The sequence below is a fragment of the Rhamphochromis longiceps genome, linkage group LG14, assembly GCF_057381845.1.
Source record: "Rhamphochromis longiceps isolate RC_006_pf linkage group LG14, R_longiceps_female_GT1.1, whole genome shotgun sequence".
Classification (NCBI taxonomy): Eukaryota; Metazoa; Chordata; class Actinopteri; order Cichliformes; family Cichlidae; genus Rhamphochromis; species Rhamphochromis longiceps.
In genome coordinates this window covers 24,586,713-24,605,130 of record NC_140570.1, presented here as the reverse complement: position 1 = coordinate 24,605,130, position 18,418 = coordinate 24,586,713, and the positions used below count along the sequence as shown (strand labels likewise).

General features: G+C 39.9%; 1 long non-coding RNA gene across 1 annotated transcript; it reads right to left on the bottom strand.

The window, feature by feature from the left end:
• Window positions 1–666: 666 nt before the first annotated feature.
• On the bottom strand, window positions 667–6,662 carry LOC146654106 (uncharacterized). Its single transcript, XR_014907277.1, has 3 exons — window positions 6,517–6,662; window positions 5,655–5,861; window positions 667–1,590 (listed from the first exon to the last, which is right to left on the bottom strand). It is a non-coding gene; the product is annotated as an uncharacterized LOC146654106 (long non-coding RNA).
• Between the last annotated feature and the right edge of the window lie 11,756 nt (window positions 6,663–18,418).

Sequence of the window (18,418 nt, the reverse complement as noted above, 5' to 3'; positions counted from 1 at the left end):
CTCAAAGATATAATAATTCAAAATATTAAACAATGGGTCACCGACCCAGGACCTTGACAAAAACAAACAGCCATCCACTCATGTTCTTCCGCTTATTCAATAATTATTCACTAATATATCATAAAAAAAATCCTCATCACTAAACTTTACTGTTATCAGTATTAATTATCAATAATAATTAAGACTCGAGGTACAAAATGTGCATCACCAATTACCTAACATGCACATGTTTTAACTGTCGGAGGAAGCCAACAGTCCTCAGTAGATGTACAAAATGTGCAGTAGCTACAACAGCATAACGGTTTAAATATTTTCATTTTTGTGCATTCAGGGTCACTTATGGAAAGGTTTTTAAATTAGAATTCAAAATATAAAGATAGTTGTTGCTGGGTTTAAAAAAAGCATGCCTTGCAAGAACAAACAGACATGAAGTAATTACTAAAATAATTTTTTTTTAAAAAGAATAAGATGAAAATTGCTCTCTCTTGTTGTATTCTGTTTGTTTGGGGGTGTTTTTCTGGTTATTGTTATTGGTGCAAGTAAGTGACTGTGTAGAAGAGAATTCAGGAAGGCTCCAAGCCAATGGTATGAGACTCTACCCTGGCGCCTTTTATGTTTAATTTTGGCACTCATGCTCATTTTGTTACATTCCAGTTAGTCCCAGATTTTCCAATGGAAAATGTTACAGTATTTACATGAGATGGATTTTATACAAGAGGGAAAATACCAAACATATTACAGAAAAAATTGGCAGCTTTTAGGGACACATTAGCCTTAGGCCCAGTGAGTTAAACCAGCACCAATATGTTCAAAATCCATTTCACATCTTACATTAAAAAAAAAAAATTGTACCAACTGTATAATTGATTGATGCTGTAGAGCTGTTAGTCAGTGGGACAAAAGGTTAAAAGGACTCCAACATCAACATGTATTCTTTCCCTATGGGAGTACAGAAATTCCAATGCAGTCTCATCATTAAGTCATTAAAGGCAAACAAAAGGAAGGACAGAGGAAGGCCTGCCTATGCTGTGGCATTTCTTAATCAAGGTCGAGTTATAATTCAAGGAAGCATGAGTACAATGAGTGATAATACGCAACTAAAACATTGACTGGGTGCCTAATAATATTTACCACAAATGCACAGATTTTGTACAAATCTATATATAATTTGTTGGGGAAACGAGTAATGTTTGGCTAGCACACCACCAATTAATGTATAGCGGACGAGGTCTTGGTCTTATGAAGTTAAACTCCTGATAAATAATAACTAAAAAATAACTGGAGATTTTAAAACCACAGAAAAGTAAATCAAACAGTCTTCCACTACCATAATGTATTTTAAATTGAGCTATCAAGGTATGATTAAATTGTGGACTTGTAGCCTTGATTTTTAAAGTGTTGCATTGACTATTCAGGAGTCATAGATGCATTGATGTATTTTTAATGGCGCTAACCCACTTACATAAAAGCCTTTTATTACTTGTTCAAACCTTATATCATAAGATAGACCCTTAAAACTCCATTTTAACAGGAAGAAACCTCCAGCAGAAACAGGCTCAGGGAGGGGCAGTCATCTGCCATGACCACATGCTGTGGAAGAGAGACAGAGATTAATAACAAGTAAGAATCAATGCATAGAGGTCTATTAACACATAGTGAGTGAGAAATGTGAATGAAAAAGAAAGACACCCTGATAATAATGAATTACAGTAGTCCAGCCTAGAAGAACATATCCTGGTAAGAAAAAATGACTCCAGTACCTGTAATACCTACAGCATGTGCTCATCGCGCTAATATTACGGTCAACAGTAGGCTATTGAATGCTGTACTGAGATCTGGCAGGACAAGCACAGAGATGAGTCCACTGTCAGAGGCCATAAGAAGATAATGTGCAACCTTCACTAAAGCTGTTTCTGTGCTGTGATGAGCTCTAAAACCTGAGAGAAACTCCTTATATGTCACGGCGGGTGAGGAGAGCCGTGTGAAAATAATAAATGAGGATCCAATCGCAGGCAGTAGTGGAGAAGTGAAGGTGGTTTATTGAACACGAAATAAATATGGACAAACAGCAAATGGAGCACGAACTAAACTAGACTGGAAACAACTAAACTACAGAGCACAAACCTGGACAAGAATGAGAACGAGCAGAGGAGATGGACAGTAGGGAGACCACACGGGTGAGACATGGTGGATACACAGACGGACCAGCAACTACAAACACAGAAGACACGACTTAAATACACTCAGAGAATCACAGGGAGATTACACACAGGTGGGAGACACAGCTTGGAGTCATTAACGAGACGAGAGGTAAAACTGAACACACTCACATGAGACGCAGACCTTCACAATAAAACAGGAACAAGAAGCCATCACACTAAGACGCAGACTCTACATTGACAGACAGAAAATGACACATGGGACTAGACATATACTAAGCAGACACAACCGAAGAACAAATCCTAAACACAAACAGAAACATGAAACTCTAATAATAACCATCATAATCATCATCATTAACACAACAAGAGAACAAGAAAACAATCCCTGATGCAAAATTAAACCAAAACATAATAAACTCAAAATACTGGGTGGAAACTGACCCAGAACCGTGACATTATATAAGCCATTCCTCTGTAGATGATCTGTTAGCTGTTTTACAACTACTCTTTCAAAAACTTTTGAGATGAAAGGAAGGTTGGCCTATAATTAGCTAAGACCGCTAGGTCAAGAGTTTACCTACTGCCAGCTTGAAGGTCTGTGGTACATAGCCAATTATTAGAGACAGGTTGATCATATTTAAGACTGAAGCAGTAATTAATGGTAGGACTTCCTCGAGGAGTCTTGTGGGAATGGGGTCTAAAATAATATATAATTACTTATAATTATATATTATATACAATTATATAATAAATAATTACTGAAGTCAGCTGGAGAAAAAGACTCAAAATAAATATCAATGATACTGAAAGTAGCTGTAGATAATGTTACTATGTTGTTATCTGTAAGATGATTATGTGAAAAAACAGAAAGTACACTCTTTGTTAATAGCAGTGTTACTAGCAGGCAAGTTACTTTGAAAAAGTAATTAATTAAAGTTACTAGTTACTTCTTCAAAAAAAGTAACTGAGTTACAAGATTCTAAAAGTAACTAATTATTTGAAAAGTAACTATTGAGTTACCTTGAAAAAAATGTTTAGCCCTCTAGGGTAGAAAAAGTTATATTTGTATAAGTTTACATATTTATAAACTTATATAAATGACCGCATTGCATTTTCTTGTTAGTAACGGTAACGGCGTTGAAACAATAGAAATAGTAATTAGTTAGATTACTCGTTACTGAAAAAAGTAACGCCGTTAACAACACCGTTACTTGTAACACCATTATTCCCATCACTGGTTAATAGTGTTGAAGATTTTTATCTACGTGCAAGCAGAAATGTTTGGAAAAATATTCTAAAATCACAGGTATAACTACTCAGAGAAAAATGAACAATACCACTGTTTCACTATTGCATATTACATATTTTAATATCAACTCATATTACTTACACATAGTAATGAGAAGAAACTGACAGGCTCTTAACTGATCAAGGCAGCTAAATGATCTGATGCAAATGTGATTCAACATTTTAAGAGTGGGTAATATGTCCCACTCTGTAAATGTTGTTAATCTTTACTTTATTTAAGGGAGCTCATTGTCACATTGGCAAGGCACAGAGGCCCATAGCTAATACTATTTTGAAGTGACTTGAGCAAGGTCAAGTGGCTCATAAGTAACACATAACTTCATGCATTGGGTGTATATAGTACCCCCATAAAGCGAATTGTGGGCTCAGGGGTCTAGTTCAGATGCTAACCCTAGCATGAGTTTACAACTATTCACAGATGAAAGACAAAAATGTGGTCCTACATGGCATTTGCATTAGACAATGCTTAAGTGTCCAATCAGTAAAAATCAATATTTAACTTTCCACCATAAAATCCTAACCTGACTATGGCCCAAGACATATTTCATTTACTAAGTCATGTGTCATAAGTAAACTGTATGACAAATGATATATAACAGTCGGGTCTAAATTGACTTTATACTATGCAAAACCACAATTTACATTTTCAAGTGTGAATCTTTTTACCCTTTACATGCTTTAAATTCAGAGGATGAACACTGATTGCTAAAATTGCAATTGCCAAAACAAAGTGTACCCTAAAAGAAATTGTATTTTGTTTGTTTGTTTTTTAACAGTCATCATTCAACAGAATAACATTAGACTTAACATTATTCTACCGTAATTTGGAAAAACAGCATGCTACTGCTAGAATTCTGCCATCAATTTACAGGAATTTCTAGGAGTGTATATGATTGGAGCAGAATTAGTTGACAACATAGGCATCTAAAGACTATAAAAAACTTGAGATTTTAAGATATATTCTTGCAGTTTGTGACTTTGCAACAATTTATGGCACCGCTTTGACGTTGTAGGGTGTCAAAATGAAAAAATGAAAAGTGTTTTATATAATACTTCATATGGTTTCTTGACATTTTTTTTCGAGGTCAACTTTGACCTTGGGTCAATGAAGGTCAATGTCATATGTTTAGGCAACATACTTACTCATGTCCACGAAAAGCCTGTAATATTATTTTGTATTTTAAGGACGATACATAAAAATTGTTGTGTTTTTACAGATCATCGTGGGTTATATAAAATGTTAACGATTTTAAGATTTGGTGTTACCTTGACCTTCATCCAATTTTTTTACCTAAATTAAATCAGCTTGAGTTGTTATATACTGATAACAATCACCAAGGGCGTAGATTTGGTTTTGGCATTGGTGGGGACGGATGATTCAACCACTGAACCCTGCCCTGTTTCTTTTTTTTTTCTTTTTGTCTTTGCTTCTTAATAAAATGAGGAGAAATACACTTGCCTACATCTCCTATTCAGCATGCTTTTAAACCATTTAAAATTACAATTCATAATTTTATATGTGAATTACATAATGTTAAATTACTTTTAAACAAATGACTAAGTATTTTAGACTTTAGTTTACTTCAGCCATATTCCATAGGTATCATACAAAAATAAAACTAGCTTCAAATACAGTCATGACAATAAAAGAATATGACTTTAAGGACTTAACAACATTAGTTCAGTTACTTATACAAAACTACTCATCTAAGATCACCACAAAGTAAAAGATTAGCAAAATTATGCAACATTTTAGGCACACTATTGCCCCTATCAAGTCAGTGAGCTGGGACTTTTTATTCTAAACATGAACTACTGTTACAGCAAAAGACATGGACTACTGGTGCCCCACACAACAACTCAATGTCCACTATGTGAAGGATCCAAACACATGCCTTCTCCTCTCGTTAGCTGAGATGAACTGCTGGCATATTTGTTTTACATCTATACTGTCCAGTCTCTCCTGGTGGATATGGCGTCACGTTACATGGTTACATACAATTTTAGACTGATGTGGGCCAAGCCTAGCACATACTTGCCAACATTGAGACCTCAAAATTCAAAAGGGCTGTTGGGGGTTGGGGGGTGGGAGTCGTATACATATACATATGTATATATATATATATGTACAAAAATTTTAATCTTACAATGTTTATTTATCGGATAAAATAAGTAAAATGTCACCGTTATTATTGTCCGGCCGGAAACAGGCCTGGGGTGTCCAAATTCAGAAGCTGCGTCCACCTGAGGACCCAGCCTTCGCGGTCTAAGTGGGCCGGGTCCTCCGAAAGCCGGGTGGGCCGGAAGTGAGCGACTGCGATGATCCAGCCTTCAGAATTACGTCACGAGCTCTCTCAGTGGAGTGACCCTCTGCCGTCTGCTCCTTGCTATCTAAAATATAACAGGACACTGGCGTAAATTCTCGACCATCTCACACTTCTGTTTAATCAGTTTTCTGTTTGACGTTTATTCAGCTGTGTGAAAACCGCTGGACAAACCCTCCCGAGGGATTAATAAAGTTTTATTTAATCTAATCTAATAACTTTAATCTCAGCCAAACCCATTTACTCACGAACAAATAAAACGCTGAAAAAGGCCAAACAATAACATGTTTAAGTTATTTAAGTAACTTTAGCGAAAGACCGCGGGGGTTTGAAAACGATGTGCCAGGAGTTTGCTGTTCTCGTCGGCTCAGATATTTGAAGTTTACACAGCTACATTCTCGCTTGAAAATACGTTAAAAGTTTATTTTGCGACCCAGAAAGAGTAATAAGAGTAATATTAAAACTAAGTAGCTGTAGTAATAGTAGCCATTGTTGGAAACTGGAAATGGCTGGGCCAGTCTGGGATATGGTTTTTCAATTTTGTTGACCAGGTGGGAAATCGGGGGAAATTGGGGCGAATGGTGGCTCTGGGAGATTTTCGGGAGGGGCACTGAAATTGGGGATTCTCCCGGAAAAATCAGGAGTGTTGGCATGTATGGCCTAGCATGGCCTGTAACATGACGGACACATTTTATGAATGAACTTGACTTTAAGTGACTTACAGGTTTCTTTGAAAACGACTTTCTTATATCCAGGTTCTTCCTTTTTGCTGCCATCGTCCTCTCCTCCTTGCAGGTCCTCGCAGCGCAGGTTTGCCGCTGCTAAAACTAAACAGAGCTCCCTGAAAGGCACAGCCAATCACATTGGCCATATTTGTCACATGAGGTAGAACTCCACTAGAGGACGTAATTTAACTCTTTCTGCACCGCTGGGTGAATGAGACAGATCGTTTTTCTTTTTTCTTTCTATCGGGTTTGTCTTTCTTTACTCGAAGAGATCAAATTATTGGTGGGGACAATTCAATAATCGCTGGATATTGGTGGGGACATGTCCCTTCCGTCCATGCCAAATTTCCGCCCTTGACAATCACCACACAAAATTTGAAAATGAGATCTTGAAAACTGTGGACACTAGATGGGTAACAAACAGACCAACAAACAAACAAAAAGATCGTGAAGGACCTCAGCCATCCCAACAACAGACTGTTCTCTCTGTTGAGGTCAGGAAAGCGATTCCGCTCCCTGAAGACCAACACAGAGAGACTGAGGAGGAGCTTCTTCCCGCAGGCGATACGGTCTCTCAATCACACCACCACACAGTACTGACCCACACATATGGTTCTTACACACACACTGAACATTCTGGACATTGTTTTCACTTCATCACTTAAATCACTTTAAGCATATTTGCACTGCACAAGACACTTACAAATGTGGATTGCACAACACTGGACATTATATTTCTTCATTTCCATTTAATACTTGTACAGCTGCTGTTATTGTGTATATATATATTTATAAGAAATATATTTATATATATATTTATTTCTTCTTACATTCTTATATATTTCTATACAGTTATTTTATTTTCAACTTTAATTTATATATTTTATCTTATTCTTTTCCAGATAAATTTACCCTTCATTCTAATTTGTGTTGTACAGTTATTTCATTTTTAACTTTAATTTTTATATTTTATTTTATTTTATTCCTTCCTAGTTAAATTTACCCTTTTTAATTTTCATATTCATTTCCTATCTTATTCATAGCCTTTTCTTTTTTCTTTAGGTCACGAGCAGTTGTGTAAGCATTTCACTGCATATTGTACTGTGTATGACTGTGTATGTGACAAATAAAATTTGAATTTGAATTTGAAGATTTATGTGCTTTCTGTGCTGAGGTGTTTTTTTTCTGTTCTCAAACTGCTCTCCCCTAGGAGCTCAGTCTGGGAGGACTTCTTTTTTTCTCCTCCTCTTTCCTCAAGTATTGTGTATTTCCATTGTTTTTTCGTACCTCTCTGACCTGTCTTCCCAATGTTATGTTTGTGTACTCTATGTATGGTCGGAAGGGGTGCTTATGATGGTGCCAGATCGTCTGGCAGCCTTTAAAACAATTTCCCTCAGGATAAATAAAGTAGTATCAATCAATCAATCAAACAACAATAGCCACATTGGTGATAAAATATGGTGGCTGTAGCTCAGGTGGCAGAGCAGGTCAGCCACTCATGAATGGGTGAATGACTGAATGTAGTGTAAAGCGCGTTGGGGTCCTTAGGGACTAATTAAAGCGCTATACAAATGCAGGCCATTTACCATTAAATAATTGATACACTGTTCTATATTTAGGCAATAAAGCACTACAGATCAGTGAAACTGGCTGTTTTTGAACTTCTGTTTGTTATTTATGACCTGTATGTCTCATTGATCAGAGCTTATACACCTAGAAGTCAAGTTCTAATTCAAATTAATTTCTGGATTAATTTGACAATAAGAAATAATGAGGTGATCCATAGTATACTGTTTATCAGATACTACTTTGGGTGAAAGTTACTAAGAACGTTTGTTTTGAAACCACTTAAAATGTTTATACAGTGAAATGAAGTAACACCTCTTGTGTCACTTTTGACGAGGAATATTTTACTTTTACTTTTAGGAATGTTTTACTTTTTTAAGTTGGTTTCTCTCCTCCTCGCCAACAGTAACATCAAGGGTGTACGAATGTTGAATAAAACACACACGCAATTGTGTTAAAATTAATACAATTTATTTTGTGTGTTGAAATCCTCTTTGTAGATAAAATCATGGAATCTTGGGTCAGTCTAGTCAAATGCGCAACATTTTTCAGACATAAAACTTTTACATTGGTCAAATTTGATGGGAGGGTGTTACAGCTTTACATCTTAACAGGTGTTACAGGTGCTTTAAATGTACAGTCAACCTTCTCAGTATGTGCTCATGAACTACACAACAGATATAACAGCATGGTTGCAAGTGTAAAAGGTTGCCTGTCTCTGTGTCTTGTCGCTGTGATATACTGATGACCTGAACCTAGTATCCTGCACCATTTTAACTGAATAAACAGTTAAGAAAATAAATGGCTATTTTAACAGCAACAACAAAAAAATTCAAAGAACAGGAAAAGAAAATGCTCAGGAGAATAACAAAGTTAAAAGCTTTATTTAACAAATGCCATAAATGTAACAAATGTAAAAGTAACCTCACACTAAAATTTCAAAGAAAATCAAAGGTCAGGCAAAAAATTAAAATTGTGGCCAGCAGAAGTGACCCCTTAGAAAACCAAGGGCTTTTCTCCGTTCTCTAATTTGTACCTCTGCGCCCGCATTGGATATACAAACCATGATGGGATGACTCTTCAAAAATCTATTCCTTAGTATCTGTCAGGGCTCTGTGTGCGGGCAGGCGGAGAGGAGGATCCAAATGCAGGACTCAGACACTAACGTGAAACTCAAAAACCTCAGCTTTATTGCTGGTACGAAAACAAAACATGAAGTGACCACTGAATCCGGAGAATAGGAACACACAGGCATAATCTGAGGGTACGACACAACACCGAGCATGGGAAAACACAGGGCTTATATACACAGGGTAGTAACGGGGGACTCGGCAACAGGAGGGAGACACAGCTGGGAGAGATCAGGGCTAACGAGACATGGGGAACAAAGCTGCACACACTAACATAAGACAAAGACTTTCACAATAAAACAGGAAACATGAATCACAACTCAGAGACACGGACTCAACACAGAGAGACAGAAAATGACACCTGGAACTGAACTATACATGAAACCACAATTCCTAAAACATGGATAACAGAAACATGAAACTCAAATAATAATCATCACAACCACAACAAGAGAACAAGAAAATAATCCATGATGCAAAATTAAACCAAAACATAATAAACTCAAAATACTGGGTCCAACAGACCCAGAACCGTGACAGTATTCACAGGTTCTTTCATTTAAGATGGCAATGTCTTAACTTTCTGCTTTTTACTGTTTGTGTGTGTTTATTGGTTTGTGGCAAGAAGGTCCTGGGCTTAGATAGGCTGGGGCCTATCTGTGTGAAGTTTTCATGTTCACCCTCTGATTTACTGTTTCTCATGCATTATTCCTGCGAGGCTCCAAAGAATAAAATTGTCCCGGGGTGGTTGTGTGGAAGCAGAAAGATCGTCCCACGTGCAGGCTGACATGACCTCCAACACAGCTTTATTGCTGAAATTCATCAACTTAAGAACAAAATACAAAACTATGAAGGAGCATGGCCAGGATCAGGACCTATGACTAAAAACAAGTCGAGGCACCATGAACACAGAGCACATAACCTCGGGGAATGAATTATGTTGATGTGACAAAGAACGGAGGGATACCCAGACAATATGTACACAGCAGGGAATCAGGAAAGCAAGGACACACCTAGAGAACACAGCTAAACAGAATCTAACTGACAAGACACAGGAAGCAAAACTAAACATAATGCACCTGAGACAAGGGGTATCACAATAAAACAGGAAACTAACACTGAGACAGAGATTGAGACACACAAACAGACCGACAAGAGAACATGACTGGTGAGACAGAAGGTAAACAAATATGGAGACAAGACTGATTTCCACAGGAGATGGTGGGGGCAAGAACCAGAGATGAAACTAGGGCAGACTGGAGATGAAAGGGAACTAAAATAATCAGACAGGAAACCTGGTGGATTATACAGGGCGGGCCATTTATATGGATACACCGTTATAACATGGGAATGGTTGGTGATATTAAAGTCCTGTTTGTGGCACATTAGTATATGTGAGGGGGCAAACTCCTCAAGATGGGTGGTGACCATGGTGGCCATTTAGAAGTCGGCCATCTTGGATACAACTTTTGTTTTTTCAACAGTAAGAGGGCCATGTGACATCAAACTTATTGGTAATGTCACAAGAAAAACAATGGTGTGCTTGGTTTCAACGTAACTTTATTCTTTCATGAGTTATTTACAAGTTTCCATTGACATGTCGAAGAGGTTAAAATCGAAATTGTGTTGATATCTGACGAACGCAGTAACCGGGTCATTGCAGTAGATTTCAATGCAAGACACCCTACGAGACCACCCATCTCCCATGCTACAGTTAGCAAACTGCTTGCTAAGTTTCGTGAAACTGGTTCAGTGTTGGATTTGCCAAAATGTGGACGCAAGAAAACTGTCACTAATGAAGAAACATCAGTGGCTGTCCTAGCTTCATTCAGCAAGAGCCCACAGCGTAGCACTCGCCGCATGTCACTGGAGAGTGGCATTAGTCGAACATCCCTTCGGCGGATATTAGCTACTCACAAATGGCACCCTTACAAACTCCAGCTACTGCAGCATCTCAACGAGAATGACCCAGATCGGTGCACAGAATTTGCAGAATGGGCAAAACAAAAATTGGAACAGGACCCTCAGTTCACGCATATGATTTTGTTCAGTGATGAGGCAAACTTTTATGGGAATGGTGAAGTTAATAAACAAAACCACCGCTATTGGTCTGACACTAACCCACATTGGATGGATCCCTCCAAGACTGTTGGAACAACAAAAGTGATAGTTTGATGTGGTATATAAACCTCAAGGCCACTGGATATTTGAAATTGCTACATGATGATGTGTTTCCCTCTTTGTGCACTGAAGCTGGCACGTTCCCTGAGTTTTTCCAGCAAGATGGTGAACCACCACATTATGGGTGCCAGGTCCGAGCATTCCTAGATGAACAGTTTCCTGGAAAGTGGATTGGTGGTCGTGGGCCAGTTGAATGGCCCCCAAGGTCTCCCAATCTGACCCCCTTGGACTTTTATCTTTGGGGTCATCTGAAGGCAATTGTCTATGGTGTGAAGATACGAGATGTGCAGCACCTGAAACTACGGATACTGGATGCCTGTGCTGGCATTTCTCCTGCGGTGTTGCTATCAGTGTGTGAAGAGTGGGAGAAGAGGGTTGCATTGACAATCCAACACAATGGGCAGCACATTGAACACATTTTATAAGTGGTCAGAAACTTGTAAATAACTCATGAAAGAATAAAGTTACGTTGAAACCAAGCACACCATTGTTTTTCTTGTGACATTACCAATAAGTTTGATGTGTCACATGGCCCTCTTACTATTGAAAAAACAAAAGTTGTATCCAAGATGGCCGACTTCTAAATGGCCACCATGGTCACCACCCATCTTGAGGCGTTTGCCCCCTCACATATACTAATGTGACACAAACAGGACTTTAATATCACCAACCATTCCCATGTTATAACGGTGTATCCATATAAATGGCCCACCCTATAGATTAGCTCTGCTGACCATCTGATGCAAACCTTATGTCACTTGGAGCCAAGCATACTTTTTCAAACTGATGGGCATAAAAACCAAAGACGAAGAATGTCTTTACCCCAATGCTGTGTTAATAGTATTAGTTAATAATTAATTTTGTGTGCCCTCTTAGACGGTATGACCAATAATCACCATCCAATGTTCTCATGAACTTGGGAGAACCAACCTGATTAATGCAATTAACAATACAAAACAGAGGTTGGAAGAGATAACAAAAAAGAAAAAAGAATCTGTCTTGGTAGACCACATCCTCCACCATCGGTAGGAAATGAAACCTCACCACTTCCCCTGCATACATTACCATTTTCCACTGACTCAGCTTCTCTCTTCTTTGCGCACTGAAAATGTATTTCTTTCCCCAGTTTCGCATTTCCTGTTCCTGTCTTTCCTTGGATTAGACAACACCAACTGCACAAGAGGCTCAATGTCCATCACAGTGGTGACCTCCTGCTGCTAAGGTGAATTGAACTTGATACTGCTGGTTTTTGATAACTATTGGTGAGGATTAGTGTCTAAGCATGGTGGTGACCTCTGGTCCTGAGATTTAATAACCTCCAACAATTCTAATGTCCAATAAATGCTGCTGCTTCGATCATGTTAATCTCTGATTACCCCTGAGGTGTAATAACATAGCATAGCATAGCAGTGATCTCTGATTGTTTTTTGTATTTGATGCATCCACTTTGATGAGTTTAGTTTTGCCAACTATAGTTTTCACAAACTAGCACACAATAAAGATGAAATTAATGTGTAAAAATGATTACAATCTCTCTTCTTATAGACTCTACTGCAACATCATCCACAGCATCACTAACAAAATCCACTTTCCCGTTGCTTTAGCATCAATCTGGTTCTGCTTTTGTAATCATTTGCAAGTAAAAATAAAAATAAAGAAATGCCCAGCCAGAGTTTTTAGTCCCAGTTGTACTTATTGTGGTAGTTAGTATTTTTTCCCCCCTCTGGTTCTGGAAAAAACCCCTGTGGTGGTACAGTCTGCGGCTTGAATCGTCCATTTCATTGACGCTGGGATCTGGAGAGAGTGTGGGTGGTGACAGTTGGAAAGTCACCACCTGCAAACTCAGCCAAACACTAAGGAAAAACAAAACAATTCTCACTACAGCTGTCTGTGTCCTGGGTCCTTACTGTTTACAGCCAGTAAGTCTAAAAGGATATTCCCTTGATCTGGCCTGGTATGTGAAAAGAGAAACTTAAGAAATAGACCACACCAAGTTGCTGCCACCCAAGGAGTCTATGGACTCTAACTGTAGTGCTAGCATGTTAACTTAAAAAGGTTTGAAGAGTTCCTGGCAGCAGAAGATACAAATCCCTTTAGTGGTTTGTCAGGAAAGGCATTTGGTGTTAAAAAGAAAATTCTGATAAATCATATATGTGGTGCTGTCTGCTGTGGTTACTCCTTGTGAATAAGGTAGAAGCTTCCTAATTCTTCAAGGTTTCAAGGTTTCAAGGTTCTTTATTTGTCACATGCATAGTTATACAAGTATAACACACAGTGAAATGTAGCCTGACACGCTCCTCGACAATTGCAAAAAAATTGGGGGGGATGTAGAGGAAAAACATTATATATATATATATATATATATATATATATATATATATATATATATATATATATATATATATATATATATAAAAAAAAAACACCCAGCACGCCCCTGCGGGCGGTTTATCCTTCAAGCTCGGGTCCTCTACCAGAGGCCTGGGAGCTTGAGGGTCCTGCGCAGTATCTTAGCTGTTCCCAGGACTGCGCTCTTCTGGACAGAGATCTCCGATGTTGTTCCCGGGATCTGCTGGAGCCACTCGCCTAGCTTGGGAGTCACCGCACCTAGTGCTCCGATTACCACGGGGACCACCGTTACCTTCACCCTCCACATCCTCTCGAGCTCTTCTCTGAGCCCTTGGTATTTCTCCAGCTTCTCGTGTTCCTTCTTCCTGATATTGCTGTCATTCGGAACCGCTACATCGATCACTACGGCCGTCTTCTTCTGTTTGTCTACCACCACTATGTCCGGTTGGTTAGCCACCACCATTTTGTCCGTCTGTATCTGGAAGTCCCACAGGATCTTAGCTCGGTCATTCTCCACCACCCTTGGGGGCATCTCCCATTTTGACCTCGGGACTTCCAGGTTATACTCGGCACAGATGTTCCTGTACACTATGCCGGCCACTTGGTTATGGCGTTCCATGTATGCCTTGCCTGCTAGCATCTTGCACCCTGCTGTTATGTGCTGGATTGTCTCTGGGGCATCTTTACACAGCCTGCACCTGGGGTCTTGCCTGGTGTGATAGACCCCAGCCTCTATGGATCTTGTGCTCAGAGCTTGTTCTTGTGCTGCCATGATTAGTGCCTCTGTGCTGTCTTTCAGTCCAGCTTTGTCCAGCCACTGGTAGGATTTCTGGATATCAGCCACCTCCTCTATCTGCCGGTGGTACATACCGTGCAGGGGCCTGTCCTTCCATGATGGTTCCTCGTCTCCCTCCTCTTTCTTGGGTTTCTGCTGCCTGAGGTATTCACTGAGCACTCGGTCAGTTGGGGCCATCTTCCCAATGTATTCTTGGATGTTCGTTGTCTCATCCTGGACTGTGGTGCTGACACTCACCAGTCCCCGGCCCCCTTCCTTCCGCTTAGCGTACAGCCTCAGGGTGCTGGACTTGGGGTGAAACCCTCCATGCATGGTAAGGAGCTTTCTTGTCTTTATGTCAGTGGCTTCTATCTCCTCCTTTGGCCAGCCTATTACCCCAGCAGGGTACCTGATCACGGGCAGGGCGTACGTGTTGATGGCCCGGATCTTGTTCTTACCATTCAGCTGACTCCTCAGGACTTGCCTGACCCTCTGCAGGTACTTGGTGGTTGCAGCTTTTCTAGCGGCCTCTTCATGGTTCCCATTCGCCTGCGGGATCCCCAAGTACTTGTAACTGTCCTCTATGTCTGCAATGTTGCCTTCTGGTAGTTATATATATATATATATATATATATATATATATATATATATATATATATATATATGTAGTATATACATTGGGTGAATGTGCAGTAGTAGCAGCAAGCAGGTGAATTCTGTACATTAATATGAATAGACATCTGACTATTTTACAGGATAGACAATATAAACATATTTAAAATTAAAGGAATTGAAATGTACATTGAGCCTTGGTTTAGTGTCTGGAAGAGTCCTGACTCAGTCAATTATAGATGATGTGAGAGGGCGGGTGTGTGTGTTTAGAGCATGGATGGCTTGGGGATAGAAGCTCCTCTTGAGTCTCTCTGTCCTTGCCCGGAAGATGCGGAACCTTCTACCAGATTGCAGAAGTTGGAACAGTTTGTTGCCAGGATGGGACGGGTCCTTCAGTATCTGCGCTGCTCTAGTCCGGCATCTCCTGGTGTAGGTGTCCTGAAGCGGGGGGAGAGCAATCCTGCAGCAGCGTTCTGCTGTACGGATCACTCTCTGGAGAGCTTTTTGGTCCTTCACACAGCTGTTCCCAAACCACGATGTCATGTTCTGTGTGAGGATGCTCTCCACAGCGCCTGTATAGAAAATCCTGAGGATCTTTGGAGAGACCCTGAACTTCCTCAGTTGTCGTAGGTGATACAGGCGCTGCCTAGCCTTTTTGGTCTGGACCTGAATGTGGGCAGCCCATGTCAGGTCTGAGGAGATGTGGACACCAAGATATTTGAAGGACTGCACCCTCTCCACTGGAGCTCCATTGATGATAATGGGCTTGTAGTCTCTGTGCTGACCCCTTCTGAAGTCCACCACCAGCTCCTTGGTCTTGCTGACGTTCAGCTGGAGGTGGTTGTCCTGGCACCACGATGCCAGATTCTTCACTTCATCCATGTAGGCCGCCTCATCGTTGTTGGAGATGGCACCCAACACCACTGTGTCGTCAGCAAACTTCACAATGGTGTTGGAGCCATGGGTGGCCACACAGTCTGAAGTGTAGAGGGAGTAGAGCAGTGGCGAGAGGACACATCCCTGAGGTGCTCCTGTGTTGATGGTGATGCTGTTGGAGAAGCACCTGCCCACCCTCACCACCTGAGTTCTGCCAGTGAGGAAGTCCAACACCCATGCACACAGACGGCTGTTAAGTCCCAGATCCCTCAGCTTTGTGAACAGTCTGCAGGGCACTATTGTGTTAAACGCTGAACTGTAATCAACAAACAGCATTCGCACATAGTTACCCTGTTTCTTGTCCACGTGGCTGAGAGTGGTGTGTAGGACGTGGGCGATGGCATCCTCTGTGGATCTGTTGGATCTGTAGGCGAACTGCAGCGGATCTGTGGTGTCTGGGATGGAGGAGGAGATGATGTTCTTCAGCAGCCTCTCAAACACCTTCATTACTACCGAGGTCAGTGCAACTGGCCGGTAATCGTTCAGGGATGAGGGTTTGCTGTTCTTGGGCACAGGGATGATGGTGGATCTTTTGAAGCATGTGGGGACCACAGACTTCGCACAGACTTCGCCACAGACTTCTAATGTGCTCCCTTTGCTAAACTTGCTATGTGTGCATTTGCTATACTAAAACAACAAGTAGTGAAAATAATAATTGTAAAGTGAATATGTTTTTGTTTTGTTTTTTAATCAAATTCTCTTATTCTGTCAGCTTTTATTTTCTGTGACAAAAATTACTGAAGGGTAAACAAAGCCCCAAACTGAAAACTAAAAACAAGGAACTCAGAACTGGGAGACAAGGAAACAGGAACTAGAAGCCAACTAGGAAACAAGTAGCATGGAGGAAACACACAGCAACATAGGACGACATGACAACGAGCACAGGAAGACAAAGAGCTTAAATACACAGAGGGTTAATGAGGAATGCAGAAACACAGAACACAGCTGGGAGAGATCAAACATTATGACAAGGGAGGAAGGATGTGAAACTGTCAAAGTAAAACAGGAAACATAAGACACACATGAAGACATGGACTAACCGAACAAGGGGAGCAGATGGAGCAAGAGAAATGACTGGCAGACAAATGAATAACCAGGGAGAACTTCACGTGTAGCCTGTCTTGTCTTGTTGAGGCACACAAAGGGAAACAGACTAAATGAAACAAGAAACTCAGAACTAGAAATACAACTGTCTAAACTAGAAAAAACAAGGAAACTGAACCATAAATAATATTAAAGTATAAATTAAACCAGAAAAACACAAGCACTAGATCACAGACCTTTGACATGACATTTGGCATGCTTTACAAATATTTGATTTTTAGGTTTAAGGGGGTTTTAACAGATGTTTTTAAACAAAAACTTGTTAAAAATGGAACCTGTGAGATTTATAGGGCCAGTAAAGGGGTCTAGCAATATTGCACAAATAAAATATAATTTTCTCATTGTATGCTTTTATGCTCTGCTAAATTTAGAGCTGATGCAAGCTACAGATGACGTTACATTTTAATCCAGATTACTTTGATATACAAAGGAGTTCATGGTTGATGAAATGACTGCAAGGTGCCCTGGTCCTGTGCAAAACGTGCCCAAACATCACCCTTCTACCACCATGCTTGACAGCTGGTATGAGGTGTTTGTGCTGATATGCTGTGTTTTGTTTTTGCTAAATATAACGCTGTGCATCTTACCCAAACATCTCCATTTTAGTTTTGTCTAGCTGTTTTGGAAGTCATTACAAAAGTCATACTGAGAAGAGGCTTTATCCTGATAACCCTTCCAAACAAGCCATACATGTTCAGCCTTTTTCTTTCAATTTCTCTGAGTTTTGTAGGGTCTTCTGGAAAGACACATCTACCTGAATGCTCCAGACAGGGAAACCGTGGAAAAATGAGTGTGTGTTTAGATTTGTATAGGATTCTATGTAGTCCTCTTAACATCCTCGCAGTCGTCTGTCTGCAAGAGGCAAAAAGAAAATCAAATACAAATGCTCACAGTGCACAATAACAGTAGGACACTCTTTGCGATGTGTTTGAGATTGTTTTTTGGTTTATCTTTGTATTCTTTTATGAATTACCTAGTGTGCTCTTTTTTATCAGCTATGTGAACATCGGGGATATGCAGCGCATGCACAAGAATCGTTATGGATCAGTAAGTGTGTCAGGGGGCCGGGTCTGTGACCCAGCATTTTGAATTATTTTGTATTTTTTGATTACTTATGAGATAATGTTAAGGTCTGGGGTTATTATTAGTTTGTCTTAGTTGAAGTTTAGTCTAGTTTACGTTATCGTCTATGTCTCCTTGTTTATGAGTCTTTTTCTGTGCGTCATGTTTTATCACCTTGTCTATG